We start from the raw sequence: 19,042 nt of genomic DNA, 5'->3' as shown, positions 1-19,042 counted from the left end.
GACCTGAATAACAAGCCCATGCTAAGTGACAAAGGGCCTAGGAGCCAGTGCTCTAACCTCCTCCCATTGTAGCCATAGCCCTGACCTTTGTTCAAACTCTGGCTTAGGAATGTAAGTCAATTTTGTACTATTTGAAGTCCTGATCATGATTAATGTGTAATCTAGTGGTTCTAGACTATGAGATAAAATCTCTACCATACATAGAGATCCCAAGTTAATTGTTGAAATGTTTGCTCATCTGGAATGTCTTGGTGGCCTTTGAAACATCCTATAGGCATCTGTTAATCATCGATGTGTGACTGCCGAGTACATGACTGCTGACCACCAGCTCAAATGAGCAGACCATTAACCTTTGTCCCCTGCCTGCAAACTTAGAATGTTGACCCCCCACTTTTGTATCCCTCTATAAAAAAGACCTCAGCCCCTAAGCTGATGCCTCTCAGAGCTGCTTGGTTCTGGGAGTGCCATCTGGACAGACTAATAAAGGTCTGTTTTCCAACAACCAAAAGGTCTGTGTTCCTTCCTGGGTGATTCTCTCTGCCCTTCGAGCTCCTGGAGCAATCGCTGGGCTACCGGCCCAGTAACTTGGAGGCCGTTTTGGCTGTTCAAGCTCCTCAGAATGGTAGTAAGGCCCTCGGTCTTACATCAGGAAGTTTCCCGTGGGATGTCAGAGAGACCTCACTGGGTCTGACAATGGGCGAAACTGAGTAGGAGGAAGGAGTGGCAATAAAGGGCCAACCATGGAGCAGGAAAGTACAAGTGAGCTGCAGGGAGTGAGAACAGATAAAACCATGAGAAATGACACTGAGTAGAAAGGTGCAAGAATTCCAACATAAAAACCCGGCTAAGATTTACTCCAGGGGGGATACAATGAGGGGAAGATGTGAGAAGTACATTTTCGGAAGTTACTAATAGATAAATCTAAAAGATAATACAGATAATAACCAACAGTGAAAATGATGTGACTCTAGATGTAATCATAAAGTTATAAAATGGAGGTAGGTAGTAATAAATCACAATTTCCAGCATCGCGATGTGAAACTCCACCAGCATTCCAGTTTGCAGAACTCCTGGAGGCCTAAAGGATACTGACATGGCCATGAGGACATTCGTGCCAAAGACTGAACTTTTTGTTTTTCAGAATTTCTATGGGTAAAAACTATCAACATGCTTTGTTTTTTATATCAATGCAGTATCAAGGTAAAGTGTGCGGACTACTGAAGGAATAACATGAATGGGTAATGTGACAGTAGCACATGTTTGTGTGTTTAAAGTAGAAAGTATTAGGTATTCTGAGGCATGTCAGAGAGCCCAACATATAACCACAGAGGCCAACAAATTAGCTCCCAAAGGGCATTGCTATGACTTTTATTACTGTTTTTATTGTCAGTGATTTTACTCTCATAACCTTCCATGTGTAACCTATGTGGGAAAAGAAAAACAAATCCTTCTCTGAGCAGCCAATTCAATAGAAATATACAAATTCACAGTCCTTCAAATTTTGAGATTTTCCATATAACCCACCAAATTTTTCACTTTTAAACAAAAATTCAGACTTCAAGATAATATGGGATGAAATATTTTCTATTTCCTCTTGGAATTTTCCAGTTTATATTATTTGATTATTTTTAATTTTTATGGCTACTTTCCCTTTACGTAACAAAACTAGACCCTAGTATCTTGGTCAGAACAAGTGTGGAACTTAAGTGTTTGGGGCACAGTATTTCAATTCCTTTGGATCAACTCTCATCATTAGAATCCTTCTATTTCCTGTAAGCCAATAGCCCCCAAACAAGATTGAATTTATCACAAGTACCAAAATGCACAATGTGCTTAAATTCATGCATTTTTAATACACAGCGCACTCAGAAAAAAGATAACCCTTCTCACGAGTGCAAATGGATGCACCTTGACTAATTTTGCTTACTTTGGATAGCAGAACATTATTTGTAATATAAAAGGAATGATTGTTCTAGTTCTTTTTATATTAGAAATATATAAACATATTCTTATATTGGGACTCATGAAAGTGTCAACGTTATTTATTGAGTGATGCCATATTTTGATACTTTTTTATTTTAAAGCTGTATATACAATATAAAAGAGTGAAGAAAGAGCCTTGAATCAGACATTGTCCAGTTTTCTGTCTGTTAAGTGCAAATGAACAATGGATATCCAGTTGAGACATGTGGGACCTGATGAGGAGCTGTACCTGTGTGTTTATCCAGGTGCAGATTTCCAGGTGTTCCCAATCCTGTACAATGACACTATGTTTTCCCTCAGGGATCCATAGCCCTTTGAGCATTTTATTATTTACTTTTTCCCATTCTTGAGAATTGGGCTGTTCAATTCATTCACACAGAAAAACTTTATGAGGTACAGTTAGTCCTTTAACTTGTGCAGTTTAAGAAATTTAACTCTGTATTGAGGTTCTGAAGGAATTTTTCAAAGATTTTGTGCAATGACTCTTCCTGCTTAGATCTGAACTGAAAATAGGAAATAAAGTGTTTATAAATGGGGAGGGTAGGAGAGGGTGAAGGGAGGGCAGGGATAAGGGGAAAAAATGAGAACCAAGATCTGTCATGTAAAGGTACAAGATCCCAATGACAAATGTAACTGTACTGTATACCTAAAATGTACCAATAAGCTCAATGAGAGAGAAAGATAAAAAAAAGAAAATATATCCTTCATTTTTTAAGTGTCTTGTGTCTTCCAAGTTAATATTATTAAATATTTCTGTGGTAATAATAACTCATAATTTTTCCATGGGCTCATCTCCTACAGAATAAAAATCAGACTAAGTACAGTAGTGAATGCCAACCATCTAAAGACCACTAACAATATTGAATCACTTTTCCTCAGCAGCATTTTGTGTAAAAAGGACAAATCACTATTACTAGGGCAAAATTGTCTTATTGCAACTCATAGCTCATGACCTAATAATTACTACTATCAATAATATTTTAGAGCATTTCTAGTCTCTTTCTACAAATTTATATATATATGTGTGTGTGTGTGTGTATTTTGTTATAAAAATGATCTATTCTCCACTTATCTTTGTAAACTTCTATTTATAAAGAAATATGTATTAAGTTTGCCAGCTCATTAAATACTCTATCTTTTATATTTCTTTTAGTGTTCATGTGCATTGATGTTAAGAAAGTTTATAGATTAAAGTTAAAATTAAGGTTAAAAAACCTGTCATATAGACTGGGGATTTAGCTCAGCGGTTTGGTGGCCTGCTTTGCAAGTGCAAGGACCCGAGTTCAATCCCCGGTACCAAAAAAAAAAAAAAAAAAAAAAAAAAAAAAAAGTCATATCTTGATAACTTTGACATTGATTAAATGATTAGATTACCAGCTGGACAGTATATTTCTTTACTCATTTCAGGAAACTGATGCAAATTAATTCTTTTACTGGGCCAAGCAATTTCTACAAAAGCACTGTACTAAAGGACCAAATCTTAGAGACAGAGGAAGAAAAAAACATCTTTTTTGTATTGGTCCAAATTTATTTGCCAGTAATACAAATTACTTTGGAGTATGCAAGTAAGGATGGCTCTAGTAGGAAAATTATAGGCTTAAGCACCGTATAGTTTGGGTTTTAAGAAAACTGATTTTTTAACTAGAATTATGGGTAGAACCCATCAAGACACACCCAGACTATCACCCAAGAAAGGCAGTGCCTCGCCTCTGAAGAGGAAGCCCTTAGCTCCAAAATAGCTACCTTTGAGAACTTTTCATTATTGCTGAGTAGCCCAGAACCTTGGTAAGGCTTATGGAAGGCCATCTCAAAGAGAGGAATTCTACTTGTTTGGGGGAAGGTAGTAATTGGATTCTGGGACCTCCGCTAACACTGCTGATAATTAAATGCATACATGTCCTTCTTTTCTTTCACTTTCCAAATCTAACTAAAGTACTCCAGCTAGCCAAATCTGAATTACAACGGAAAATCTGGCTCAAGGAAGTCTAGGAAAGATAGTCTTTTACTAAAGAGAGTCTACAACTTTGTTGTTCTAAGAAATTAAGCTAGGAAAAACACTGAATACATGTATATCAATCCATATCCACTGCAAATATCTCATATACTCAGAAGAGATCTATTCATTTATCTCCCTTAGAATGCTTTCTTACTTGCTTCTTGATAGAATTTGTTTAGACCAGTGTTTTTTTTTTTTTTTAGACCATTGTTTTAAAACATAGCTGTTTGTTTTCTTATTGGTGACGGAGCTAAACTCAAATCTTTAACTAGGAAATGAGGAATTATATACTCACAAGCAGTGATGTGGAAAACAATTACTTCTTTTTTTATTTTTTTTAATTGAGTTTATTGGTACATTTTAGGTATACGGTACAGTTACATTCATTATTAGTATCTTGTACCTTTACATTCTTCATCTAATTTATTGGTGTTGCCTCAAAAAAATTAGAGTCAGAAAAAATTCGATCTCAAAGTTACCAAGAATTTGGCAAATATCAAAAACTATGGCCTCTGATCTTTCCTACACTTCTAACCTGGGAAAGAATGTGGCTGAAAGTTCTTTAATGCTTTCCTTATTTCACAGAGCTAGGTGAGACATGAGTGAGGCAAAAGTAAATAGGTAAGGCACTTTTAAAAATATCTATGATGTGTTTTTCTCTATGAGAAAATGATTATTTTACTACTACCTACATAAGATTTAAATACTTGGATTGTATTTTAGAAAAATACACAAAGCCGTTTTAAAGAATGTGGTCCAAGACTGCTAGCTTCTAGACACCCTTATATAAGTACATTGTTTTTATTAGGAGATAATTACAGTCCTTATTATAGATCATCCATGAATCGATTAAGATATTTCTTCTAGTGACTAGCTATATCTAGAAATCGTCTGTTTATACACTTGAATGTGATCTCCCTGAGAACTTAGAAGACTGCAGGCTGAGGTTGGATATATATATTTTATTAATAAGGCATAAGGAGCAGGCTCCTTATGCACCCTGATGAGCAAACCCCTTGAATTTGTCAACCACATCCAACAAGATATTCACTCTAGCAGAAGAGAGGATGCTTGAAAATTTTAGAGTTCAAAAATTGTGTAATTTTAAAGAGAAGGGACCCTTTCCTAAAGCATCCCTGAAATGAGTGAAAAATTCATGTGTTTTAGATTTTAGTTACTTCAGCCATTAATGACTCTTTTCACTCTTCTTTAGAGTAAAAGGAAACTGAAACAAGTATCTTGGTTCATACACTCAATTCCTGTGAGAATCATAATTACTCAGATCCATTTGGGAATATCCTGGTGAGGTGTCCCAGAAGAATTTAAAGAACCTGATAATAAGCTTATAGACCACTAATTTTAAATGTGTGGCTGAAGATGGTTGAAAAAACAAAGAAGAAAAGGGGAAAAGTGTCTGTTCTCACTTTTCAGCCTAGCAGAGCCTGACAGAGTCAGATGTCTTATTTTCTTCCTTCTCCCTGACAAATGCCCCCTTACATGCACAAAATACACATATTGTATCTCTTCTTTCCTTACATTACCCTCATGTCTCTGTCTTTGCATAGTATATTTAGTTGAAACATCAGCTACATTATTTCATAAAGTGAAACATAATACCAGATGTATTTATTTGCTTGGATATGACTTCAGCAATGAAGGAGTTGATTTTTAAAATGGTAAATAAATTAAAGATATGGGTTAACGAAACAAAGTTCCTTGGTTGAAATGTTCTTATGCTTTTAAATTAGAATTTGAACTTTAATTAAAATTTAGTTTAATTGAAATTTCACAGGTTATTAGCTCATAATATAGGTTAATTATTAGTAGTAATGAGATTTGCCCCCCTCAAATTAAACATAAGATCTTACAAGGTTCATTCCAAATACTATCTATTAAAAACTTGATGCAATTGGCATAGTTTGGACCTTTTTATCATGTACTTATACCTTTCTTGGAAAGCAACTCTTTCAGGAAAACCTAGAAATGAATTACTTATAAAAAATACCCCAGACTCACACATGCACATGATATAAAAATAGAGTACTCTGTTTTATCCTTGAGTTGTAAAGATTTATCCTTGGGTTGTAGGTTATTTCTCATTGTTTACTTTGATCAGCTAAAAGTTTGAGACACTCATTTACCTTTTTACAAAGCACACCTGATGGTGAACTCTTGATTTAAAAAATCAAAACATAAGTCTTCTGCTTGATTAAATGAACTGCTGATGGGAGTGAGATGATGTCCATACCTTCTTTGGGGCCATGTTGCTAGCTTTGAATATTTCTTTTGTAATTCTCGCCTCTATTAGATTTCTCACTTGGTTTCTCTGTAGAGTCTCTCCCCAGCTGCTCTCTTCCCATCTTTCCCTTTCTTTCTTTCTTTCCTCTCTATAATCTTTCTAATATCTTTTTATTTTGCTGCAAGAACCATTTCTGGGATATCTGCTTTTCTCTTTTACCTATATTCTTTCTTTTGTTACTCTTTCTTTAGTTCTACCGTCTTAGTAACATCAGAGAGCGTCATTCCTTATTTGTATATGGTCATTTAGAATTCTGACTATCTGGAATCTTCCTCATTTAAGTCAATGCTTTTAATCCTAACTTCTAACACAAGTTCAATGAGAACTTCCTTGTTCACTTAGTCAACAAATATTTGCTGGAAAGTATTAAGCATTGGGTACTGTGGGAGACATTCAGAATATGATTGAAAACAAACACAGTTTCTGTTTTCATGGAGTTGAGCTTGACTAATGGGCTTAGCACCTCCTTCTTCCAATAGTCCTGTGCGCAGCTCTGCTGCCTGGGAAAGAAATAGATAGTTCCTCCTAGGAAAGTGCACAGAGACCAAGCAGAGGAGGGAAAGAGTAATGCTGGAGGACATGACATGAGTGAAGAAACAGTACTTTGCTGAATGAGGAAAGGCTAAAGTTCTGAACAGCTTTGAGCAAAACCCTGTGATATGTGGGAATTTGGGGAGATAGGAGTGGGAGTGAAAATTTTTAGGGAATTTTGTTATAAGTATTTGGCAGTCCATATTTTTCCCTGTAGTTTGCTCCATAAAACTTTTCATGGAATACCAGAGTGCCAATCAGGGTACTAGAAAGTTCTCTGTTGGATAAATGTGGCATTTACTTGTGACTTAAGGGACACTGTCTTTGAGTTTGGTAAGAACCAACTTATTAATCTGATAAAGTATTCTTTTTGTACTGTGCATATATTAAACTTACATTTATTTTATATAGTTGAACTTGGAGGTCATGAACTAAGATTAGACCATGTCAGAGACAGACAAATTAACCATCCTTGCAGAAAATGTATGTCCCCAGTCAGTTATACACAGTCAAAAATGGGCCTTAAATGAGCCAAAGAAGGACTTCCTTCCTCTAAAGCTTCCTTTTATCTTCTGAGTTTGAGATTGGAGGAGCCTGGGTAGACTTGCTAAGGTTCTCAGTGCAGTACAGAATTGTGTGTATATATGGACAGATTGGTCAGGTTTACACAGCTACCCAAGAAGTTAAAAGCCATTGACTTAATTATATGTTGCATACTTTGTATTAATTTCCCTTTTGTTTCCCCAAGCCTTCAAGGTTTTGGGAACATACAAACTTGATCTCATCTTGGATTTGGAAAAGTAATGGAAAGAATGTGCTTTCAGGCTGAAATATTAAGTGGGGATGTGTCCCACTCGAAGCTGGTGCAATACTCACAATATTCACTTAAGATAAATCTCCAAGGAGAAGATGAATCACAGGGACAGATGTCAAGGCTGAGAGATGAACCACTCCCCCACCCTCTTCAACTTGCCTTAGAGACTGACTACATTGTTTGACTTGAAGGATTTAGTTTTTATTTGATCAGGAAACCAGCGGTTTTCCTTATATGGTTCACCAGATTTATTTCCACCTGAGTCCCACACTACATACTTAATCTATTCAGAAGCAAGTTAACAGTCAACCCACCATAGTGCCAAATAAAACAGCATTGCCTCCCCCAGAATTTTCTCTTCCTGTGAAATATCTAAATCATTTAGACTTTCAACACATTTTATTTTTATCCTTTGCCTCATATTTTCTGCATCCAAGCTTTTATTTCTTGTGGCTGGTCCTCCGTCCCTCTGCTTTAACGCTGCCACCTGTGAGCATCTGAATGATTATTTTCTCAAATATCAAGTCAGATTTGTCCAAGACAAAGAGACAGTTTCAAGATCCTTTCTCCTTTTGTCTCCTACTATGGGACTCTTTATGGATAGAAAAGTGGCATGCATTTGCCAATATTTTAATTTTTGCCAATAAACATTTAAATTCAAGATGAAACTACGCCACCCTATATCATCTCTATTTTTTTTCCAAAAAGAAAAAGGAATAAAATCTTTCTTAGGTTTGAGTTTGGCTCTTTACATGCTTCATTCCTGAACTTATTTTTATTATTTATTTGAAGATTGCGGTGAGTTTTAATAATTAGCACTTGATTTAGGCCAAGAGTTTGGAAAACAAACCATGACTTACACCATTTATGATGCATGCGGGTAAGGAGTTGAGGGCTGGAATCAGTCTGATGTGGAAGTCACACACTGACTGGCATGTTAGTCTCACTGCTTTATATTCCCAGTAGTCATCTGTGTCAATCTGCAATGGCAGAATTGGGGATGTGAATAGTGTTTGCCTATGATCATAGGATCCTAGGACTTAGAACATCATAAGCTGGGCCAGGGATTTGGCTCAGTGGTTGCCTGCCTCAAAAGCACAAGGTCCCGAGTTCGATCGCCAGAATATAGTAAACTGCCAATAAATGAAGATATAATAATTTGCTGTTACTGTTTTTAAATCCATATTATAATTTTGTTTTAAGTATTATGAATTTTAAATTTTCACTAAGTGCAAATATATGTGCTGATAAATTAATCACATGGATGCCTACTTTATCTAACAGTGATAATTGATTTATTGATTCTTCTGTAAGAAAGTGTTGCTATATTTCAAATAGTTATACCGAGACACACACTTCCAGAAAAGTTATAATTTCACTGTATTTTATTATTCTTATTGTGAAAATTTTGATTGTGAACTAGATTCAGAAAATGGACTTCTATTTGGCTTTTCTGTGACTTGAAAATGAATAAAGATTTTATTGTCTGATCTAGGCTTAACAAAGTTACCTAAAAAAAAAAATCCCTTTGGGCAAGACTGTAGATGGCTTTTCTGTACCATTGAATTCCACATTTCTTCATAATTAAAAGGGTGGGTCAAATCCTACTCACTTACATTTAAACCCAAAACATCCAAAAACAATGGCACATCCAAAATCAATGGCATTCTTCCAAACCAGAGAAATAATGATTTATTAGTAATATCCCTTAGTGGGTTAAAACATGAAAGCAAGACCTTAAGATTTTTATAGTTAAAAAGATTCAGCTTTCAGGGCAAATATTGGAACAGATTTGGTGAATAGTCTTGGTTAGTTGTTTTGGTGAAGCTAACACAGCTAAATTAATGGCTACACAAATAATGAAGCCAGTTATACAATAGTTAATGTATTCATTAGAATATATTTAATATAATAAATTTATTAAATAATTATTGCTAAATAAACACATGTATCTTTATTTGATATAGAACATAAATAGGATAATTAATGCTTCCTATTGCATAACTAATGCTCTCATAAAGATAAAGAAAATACCCAAAAGATCGATGTGCACAACTTATATCATCCTTCTAGGCACAGCTGAGCTAAACTGTCAATGATTTTTAAGATACTGTGGGATTATGAAGTGACTGGAATAAGGAAGCTCATTCCTGGTTTTATTTCTACCTAGATGTGGAGCCTTGAATTCAACTATTATACGCCTGAGCTTTAACTTCTTCTGTGAGAACAGATCATGTTTAAAGAATGCCATGTTTAAAGTGTCTAGCTGTGCAGTGATGGTGAACCTAAGGCTCTAAAATGGTTTGCCATCACTAGCCTATCATGATGTGTTTCAGAAAATTAGTGACAACAATTGCTATAACATATTCTAATTGTAAGGAAATGAATTTTGTAAGTGGAATCTAAGCGTTCTACACACAAAGTCACGAATTCAGCAGTGATCATTAAGTTTTTCCTCTGTGTCGGGTCATGCGGTCTGTGCTGGTGGTAAGCAGTAAATTAAGGGCACTGAATGAATGGCACTTTTCAGCTGCTAATTAAAACTGAATCACCAGATGTAGTTTTCTTAATATGCTTTATTAAGTTGATTGTATATGAATCTGTGTAAACATTTTGCAAGGCATTTGTCAAGTTAGTGATTTAACTTCATTTTCTCTATATTCATCTGTCTTCTTTTCCACACATGACTTGGCAGGACTATTTACACAGGTATCTGGAATAAAGTATCATTTAATTGGGGCTATACCTACATGTTAATGAAATTAGACAAAACAGATTCACCCAAGTATCCCTTTCATGTGCACAATACACAAAATCTTATGTAAGAGTTATTTCTTTGCATATGTTATTAAAAATAATGCAATATTCAATCTATTCCATGATCATAACTATCTCTTTGCAAGAAAATATATTTTAGTTTTAGTGTTCAGACATCTCAACTGATAATATGTTCTATAACCATTTCCCTCAGGTGCCAATTTAAGTAACTATTGGGTAGTAAACGAAATGAGAAAATATTGGCATGAATCAGAACGTGTGAAACGATGGGGATTGTTGTTAATATCTAGCATTTAGTAAGCACATATTATGTGTTAAGACCTGAGGTAAGTACTTTACAAGGACTACCTCATTTATTTCTCTCCATAACCCCATAAGGCAAGCAGCATTGTAAACCTTTTGTACCAGCAAATAAAACTGAGGATTAAAGTGGTTTAGTGACTTATCCTAGACCCACAACTCATAATTGGTAAGTATGAAATTATGTACCCAGCCCATCTGTCTTCAGAGCCTGCCCTTTAACCACTATTCTAAATTGCCTCCGATGAAACCGAGGTGTCGGTTGGAAACCAAGTTATCTTTCATACCAGGTGTTCTTTAAACTTCACTGTATTTATGTCTACTTTTCTCATAACCTCTATAATCATCCACTTATTGAGTTGCGGCTCACAGTATGTGCGTGGGAGGTTGCAGATAACATACCAGCGGTTTGTGCTCTTATTCCTGCTTGCCAGCTGTTCTGGCACAATATTTATTTGCCCCATAAATCCTAGGCTGTTCATTTTTATATATAAAAATATCTGTCAATTGACAGTTCATCTTACTTTTCTGCCGAAAACACTGGAATATGAGGACTCCTTGACTTCAGACCCAGAAGCTCCTGAGAAGCAGAGCCCTCAGCATCGCCTCTGACTGCAGGGAAATGTGATGCCACAGTATCTGTTCTACTCACAGAGATTCCACTGAGTCTAAAATCCACACCCTGCCTTCCCGCCACAATTCTTCATCGACACAGGCAGTGGCTAATGAAAGTTAAATTATTTCCATTTATTTATAAATGTTCCAACCCAGTATTTAAACTGGGTGACAGGTGTCAGACACACACACCTCCTTCCAGAAGGGCCCATGCCATGGTCCCAGCCTGTGGCATCATCTTTGTATCATTTAACGCCATATGTCAGCAAAGCCATTCCTCCCATAGAAGAAATTGGTCCTTCCTGTCTTACTTTTCCTAGCGCATCTCCTCTACCCAGAAAAAATAATGGTATACAGTGTTCCAAGATTACCAACAATAATGATCCAATCCGCATTGCAGCCTTTCTTTCTAAAGCTCATTCTTTCAAACAAAAGCATTCTTTCTAGCAAAAACATTTTGATTTTGATACATCTACATTCCTCTTGGAAACCGTTCCATATCTGCCTTGATTTGTGGGATAACTATGATTCCCTTGTTCATTAACTTTGTTTGCCATTAAGAAGTCTGTCTTTTGTGACAGCACCATCTGGCAGCTAAAATGCTAAGTGCAAAATAACAGGATTAAGAAGAGGCCATTCAATAGTCATAAAAATAGACCTCTCAAAGATGGAATTTTATACTTATCATGGTTATTCTCTCATAATTTTTGTTATGAGAACTTATTTTTTCATAGAACAGCTTTTATATTTTCTTTATTAATATTTGTAATATATTAAAATTTAAAAATTAAAGATGGATTTTAAATATACTTCATATTGCTAAATTTATAAGGACATATTCAAATATACTAGGGCTAATTCTCTAGAAAGATTATTGTTAGAATTGGAAAAATAGGTGCTACAGAGAATGTATTTGCCACCCCAATTCCAGTAACTAAAATAACTAATATCTGTTATTTACTGGCCTCTAATTCAGCTCTCAAATTACTCTGCATGTGCATTTTCAGAGCCCTACCTGCATCAGCCTCCGGGTATTTTTGTATGTTTGTATAATAAGAAAACTGGGGAAAGTCAACATGATAGTTTGCATTATACCCGTATCCTGTTTCCATGTGGATTGAATTTTACATTCAACGTTTAGAGGCAGCATGGTGTTCAGAGGAAATGGTTTTAATTAGGTTCTGTTTTCAACAATTATGGGGCAGGCATGAGAGTCTTTTAACTTAGATACTGACTCACAATACATACATTAGCAAATGGAAATGAAAACAATATACTATTCCCCTCCATTTTCATAATTCTGTTCCTGTGCCAATGCCTGAAGGCTCCAACATTTCTGACCATTTTTCCTAAGCTTCAAATTGCAGACTCGGTTGAGGGACACATTTAAGTTTAATAGATAATCTCCATTTTTAACTTGCTGTGCAAATATGTTGACTTCTAGAGAAACCATTATTATATATAGGTTTTTATTGTCTTTTACAATTTTAAGATGTAAGAGTATTGGAGAAAAATGCTAATACAGTTCCATACTTTTGTAACTATACACATATATATGTATAAAGATATTTGAGCCTCGTATTGGCAGAAAAGCCATTCATCTGGTAGAAGCAGTTGATCCTTCCTATCTTTCTTTTCCGATTGCTTCTCTTTTACTCGGGAAAATAATGTTACATAATGTTCTGAGACAATCTGTAATAATGCACTAATCCACGTTGCACCTTTCTTCCCAAGGAAACTATATCAAACTATGCATCAATAAAATATGATTTTGAAAGTGTCTGCCAAAAAAGTAACGTAGCTGATGGAAAGTTAGTAGCTTTCAGTTTCCCTGTGTTATACGTGAAAGGTAGGATTCCCTCAGGAGCTCACCACTTACCCACTATACCAGAGTTTAAAGAGCTGTTTGTCTCATACTTTCTTTTTTTTTAAATTGAGTTTATTGGTACTTTTAAAGTCTACAGTACAGTTAGATTCGTCAGTGCCATCTTGTACCTTGGCGTGACATCTTGGTTCTCATTTTATCCCCATTCCCCTGCCCTCCCTTCACCCTCTGCACCCTCCCCTATTTTCAGAGACTTTGTTTCCCTTTTTTTCCTTTCTCATATTTTTCTTTTCCCTTATTTCCCTTCTCCTATGTCTCCCACTGTAAATAAGACCCAAATTGTATAACTGATAGTGTGAAATAGGAAGAAAAGGGCTAAAGGTGTCTCATACTTTAGTAGAGAGAATTCGAGGTACAGTTTTGAAAAGAAGAGAGCTAATAATATAAAAACACTTCAAACTGCTAAATAACATCTAACTTCGTGACTTTAGTTGTATCCAATTTTAATGGAAAGAGTGTAGCAGTGAAAATAATTCAAAGGAGGACAGAATTAAATGCAATCAGAACAGTGACATACAAAGACAATTTGAAAGCATCAAGGAAGGTTTAACTGGAAAATGAAGATGAGAGACAGGAGCGAGGACAATGTCCAGGCTTCCCCTAGGTAAAGGGCTGACTTGGTTTTGAATGAAAATTGCATAGTGGGGCCACTGACGTGACAGTTAGGAGAAATGTCCTGCTTCACTACACAAAGCTCTCTAATCGAATGATCTGCTTTAGTAAAATCAGTTGCCTAGTGTTAGATAGCTCTCTTCTGGGTGTATTCTAGCTATGATATTCTATAGAGTCTTGCCCTTATACTAGATAACACTTGTCTTAATTTGCTAGAGCTGCTTTGAGAAATTACCACAAGCTGGTTGGATGAAGCAACTGACATTCATTTTCTCAGAGATTGGGGAATTAACAGTTCCAAATCAAAGTGTTGGTAGATCTGACTTCTGAAGCCCCCCTGGTTCGCAGATGGTTTCATTCTCCTGGAACCCTTCCATAGTCTTTCCACTGTGTGAGCATATCCCTGTTATCGCCCCCTGTGTCCACATTTCCTACTGTTACAACGACACCAATCACATTAGAGTGAGAGTCACCCTAACAGCCTCTTTTAAATTCAGTGACTACTGTAAGGGCCTCATGTCTGAGTCAGTCACATCCCAAGTCATTGGGGGTTAAGGTTTCCATATGTGAATTTCAATGGGTAGAGTGAGAACATTTCAGACCATACCAATGTCTAAGTTCACAGCTCAGTTCCAAAAGCTCCTCTTGAAGAGAGAAAGGAAAATTCAGATGATAGTGACGCCTATTCACTGCAAGAGAAAAAAACATGAAGGATTGAGCAACAGAAGGCGTTGAGGAACACCCAGCTCTAAATTAATTCCTACCACCAGAGGGATCTCTTGTCGTCTGTCTGCAAAGGCAGGTTTAGCCACAAACTGCTCTTTGGCTCCTGGTGAATGTGGAGAGGATTAAATTCATTATAATATTAAATAGATCAGGTGGAATTAGTTCTCAGCAGAGAGCAGCTTCTGGCTGCAGCAATGTTATGACAGGCTCTGCCAATTAACGCAATGCAAATATAATCATCTGACTTCCACCACTCCCAGGCCTTGACAAGCTCTGCAGATCTGTTGGGCAATTTCTTCTCATCTGGGCCCACACATCCTAGCTTGACAGTGGCTATCTCAGAGGCCAGAGTACAACGTCTTTGACAGTCCTTCCAGACTTAAGCTAAAATAAGAAAAGAGGTTAGGACCTAGAGTGATGAAAGAGAAACTTCCAGGCCTATGTATTCATTTTGCTTTTATTAATACAGTTAATATTGATTTAGCTACCAACAATGTTGCCTGATTTTTGCTTAGAGCAGCAGAGTGGAGGTAGGATCCAGAAAACATAGCACACAGTCTATTATTGAAGAGGCTTAGTTTTGCTGAGTTTGTACATGTATGATTTCATAATAATATATCAGCTTGAAAAACTATAATATACTTTTTTTTTTTTTTTTACCAGGGATCAAACTCAGGACCTTGTATTTGTGAGGCAGGCAGCACAATCACGGAGCTAAATCCCTGGCCCTATAATATACTTTTATATGTCAGAATATATTCGGGAAATGTATCTTCTGCTTTGCTGAAACAGATAAGTCAAGGTTGGGTTGAAATTTTGTTAATAGAGAGCTAAACTCAAGAGGGCTAAATCGAACAGACAAAAGCAGCCTTTCAAACAGATTTAGAATAAATGTAGACAATATCAAAATAGATGTTAATTAGCATCTGAGAAGAATTCTCTAATTAAAAGGAAGTAATATAGATGTTTGACCTGCTTGCAAGTGGGATCATTTAGACAGACGGGAACAAGGCAGGAAGAAGAGAGTGCTTAGTGAATTTCTTGTAAATGCAAGTAGAGTACCATATCCATCACTCCAGTTCTTTTCCATGGAAACCAAGGTGGATGACATTATGTACACTTATAACCAGAGAGCAGGCTCCACTGAAGGCTGATCATAAAGTCGTACCAAAGTGCCACCTAGAATCCCTCCAAAGTGAAAATGAGCTTTTTTTTTTTTTTTTTTTTTCTATGCACTTTTTCTAGGGTTAGAATTCTTCTGGGGAGGTTATGTACTGCTTTTGTGTTTATATCTCAGGAGAACATAAGAAGAATAAAAAAGACAGATGGTTTGTGAATAGAAAAGCACTGCCCTTTACAACTATCTTTTCAGATTCAAAGTGATGTAACCAATGTCAAAAGTGGAAGGCTGAGTTTTCTAGATTCCCTGTGTTAGAAAAAATAATGCTGTACACAACTCCCAGTCAAGAAAGCATTCTGACAAATGGGGAAAGTGTCAGTCTTCTCAGATGTGAAAGATAAGGTATATTACAGGTTCAATATTCATGTCCTGCCAAGTAGAATAGGAGCATTCTGTAAATGGCTTTTTTATGAAACAGTTTTATCTCCCTCTACCCCAATCTATACACACATACTCCCAATGCAGGTGTCCTAAACAGAGAAAGACTGTAACAGTCATATCCAGCAATGTAGAATTCACAAGCTACTTATCTTCGCCTAGCATCCTTGAGACTATTCCATGGAGGTGAACACGTATTTCTATGTAGAAGGCCTCTGTGGTGTGGACTGGTGGTTAATCATAGATAGTGTAGGTTGGATTATAAAACTTCTTCCATACACTTGTTTGGGACTTAAATTTTTTTTCACATAAAATTGTGTATCCTGGCCATTCAACAAAAGATTTCCATGACCTTAACTGCGAATTTAAAATTTTTCCATGTCTTTACTCAAGACAGTCCTTTAGCTCCACTTTCTTTTGGTCCCACTATCTCCAAAAAGTGCACTTCCATTACAATTTGATGGTATTTCCAGCAGAGTAATTTCCTCTTATTCATTGTTCAATTGTGGTAGAAAATATTTTACTATCTCAACTATACCACAGATTGAGGGAAGAACTAGAGATAAAAAGATTAACATGACGGATGATTCAGTTTTGAGGGGCAGTCTATGTGTACGAAAGCTCATGGGAGAGTGTGACACATATTTTTAAATAGGTATTTGCAGATTCTGGGCACCTAGAGGAGAGCACATATCTCAGAAAGGGAAGGAGTGTGAATTGCATTGTATACACAAGTCTGGTATTGCTTAGTATTGACATTTGTAAGCATGTTTTCCTTTCTTGCAGCAATGCTCAAAAGGTAAAATATGATTTCCTTTTCTTCTTCCTCCTCTCCTCCTCCTCCTTCTTCCTCTTCTTCCTTTTCTTCCTCTTCATCTTTTTCTTCTCCTCCTCTCCACATGTTACTGCTAGTTAAGGATCTTGTAATCACCCCTTCCAACTACCTCATTAGCTGAATCTGTCTTCAGACTGGAACCCCTGTCTCTAGGGCCACTCTTCCTTATTGGCCCTTGAAGGACTTTTCTGCCAAAAACTATCAGGAAGCATACATAATTCTGAAAGTAACTACTGAATTTTTCTTCTTCCTCCTCTCCTCCTCCTCCTCCTCCTCCTTCTTCCTCTTCTTCCTTTTCTTCCTCTTCATCTTCTTCTTCTCCTCCTCCTCTCCACATGTTACTGCTAGTTAAGGATCTTGTAATCACCCCTTCCAACTACCTCATTAGCTGTATCTGTCTTCAGACTGGAACCCCTGTCTCTAGGGCCACTCTTCCTTATTGGCCCTTGAAGGACTTTTCTGCCAAAAACTATCAGGAAGCATACATAATTCTGAAAGTAACTACTGAACAAAATTTCACAAACCTAGCAGAAATTATTAAAGGTGAAAGTAGGTAAAAGGTTTTTAGGAAGGTAGGAGAGCCTTGGAGGAGGGAAAATAGAAGGAGATTTTAAAAAAATCCAATGCTGCATTTCAAATTTAATGTTGAGTGTAGGTGAGGATCTTGTTGAGTTGCCTGAAAACACAAGTCTTATTTGGAGCAATTTTTTCAAATGCTACTATACAATGTCTCATAGCAGCACATCCAGAGCTGTAAGGTAGCCTAGTGTTTTCTCTAAACTGTATAACCCTAGAGAGAACAAAGTGTAACCTTCAACAAGAGGGTTGCCCTTGTGAGATTTCCAACTTACTGATCTAGTCTCAAATATGAGTGTCTTTTGCCTGAAGACATTCTGCCGAGCTGCTCGGAGTAAATTTGCAGCATGTCCACTTCCACTATTTGGCTTCCACTACTGATGAAATCAAAGCAAGTGAACCAAAAATAATTTCCCCCTTGCCTTTTCTAAATCTCTTTCCCACTTTAGCTGTTGCTTTTCAAAACGTTCAATGAAAGATAATTGGGAGCCAGGTGCTAATAAACTATTTTTACTAGTGTGTGTGGAAGTAAAACATGACCAATGTTTTGGTGAAAAATCCTAAGCTCTAGAGTCTAAGAATTGGGGTAAGGGGGACCAAATGAACAAAGAGGCAGAAAAGACATTAGAAGGAAACAGAAGTTGTCCAAGAGGCTGAAAGCAGTGCGTCCACTGAGTGTTAGGGCACAGCCTGGCAATCATTTGCCCTGTCCTCGTCTTGTCTTTCCCAACAGCCTCATTAGCACAGAACCTGCAAAAGGCTCATTGGGAGTGAAGCTGGAAACAGATGAAAGGCATCATCCCACTCGTCTTTGAAGCCTACTCTGGGGAGAAAATGATGAAAAGTAACCACTCTCTCATTTTGCCAGGGTGAGACATAATGCCAAACACCCACAAATTAAAAGAGGAGAGGGTTTTTTGGGCTCACGGTTTTTAGAGCTTTAGTCCATATCAGCCACTTCCAAGGTGAATGTGGCACGACAGAACGATCTGCTCTGCAGAGGAAAGCTGCTCACCCCATGTCGGAGAGAGGAAGGAGGACTAGGGAGCAGAGATGTTGAGCCCCCAGTGACCCACAGCTCCCAGGAACCAATCATCTTCCGAAAGCCCCACCTCCAAGTGCAGGAGGCTTTGAGGGCACAGTCAGAATGCAAACCCCAACACCCACCTTTAAATGACTCCACCACTTGTTCAATTTCAGTGAAATAAAAGCCACTGCAAGCTAAACGTCCAGGACAAGAGTATATTCAAGTAGAGTCATTAGAACAATCTGTGCCTTGTGTTCCAACCTCATCTATGATTTCTGAGTTTCAAGCCTTGACAAACACACGGTATGACCTGAATCAGAGAACAATTGTGAGAATTAGCCAGCGCCTGATATAAACTTTCAAACATGATTCAGATTATATTGTGTGACATAATAAGACAGACATTATGCATGACAGATGAGATCCCGGGTGGGAAGTGTATATATGTGTGTGTGTGTGTGTGTGTGTATTATATATATTATATATATGTATGTCTCTCTCTCTCTC

This window comes from Fukomys damarensis, unplaced genomic scaffold, assembly GCF_012274545.1.
Source record: "Fukomys damarensis isolate Sample0158 unplaced genomic scaffold, DMR_v1.0_HiC HiC_scaffold_24, whole genome shotgun sequence".
NCBI classification, from domain to species: Eukaryota; Metazoa; Chordata; class Mammalia; order Rodentia; family Bathyergidae; genus Fukomys; species Fukomys damarensis.
This window is presented reverse-complemented; position numbering follows the sequence as displayed.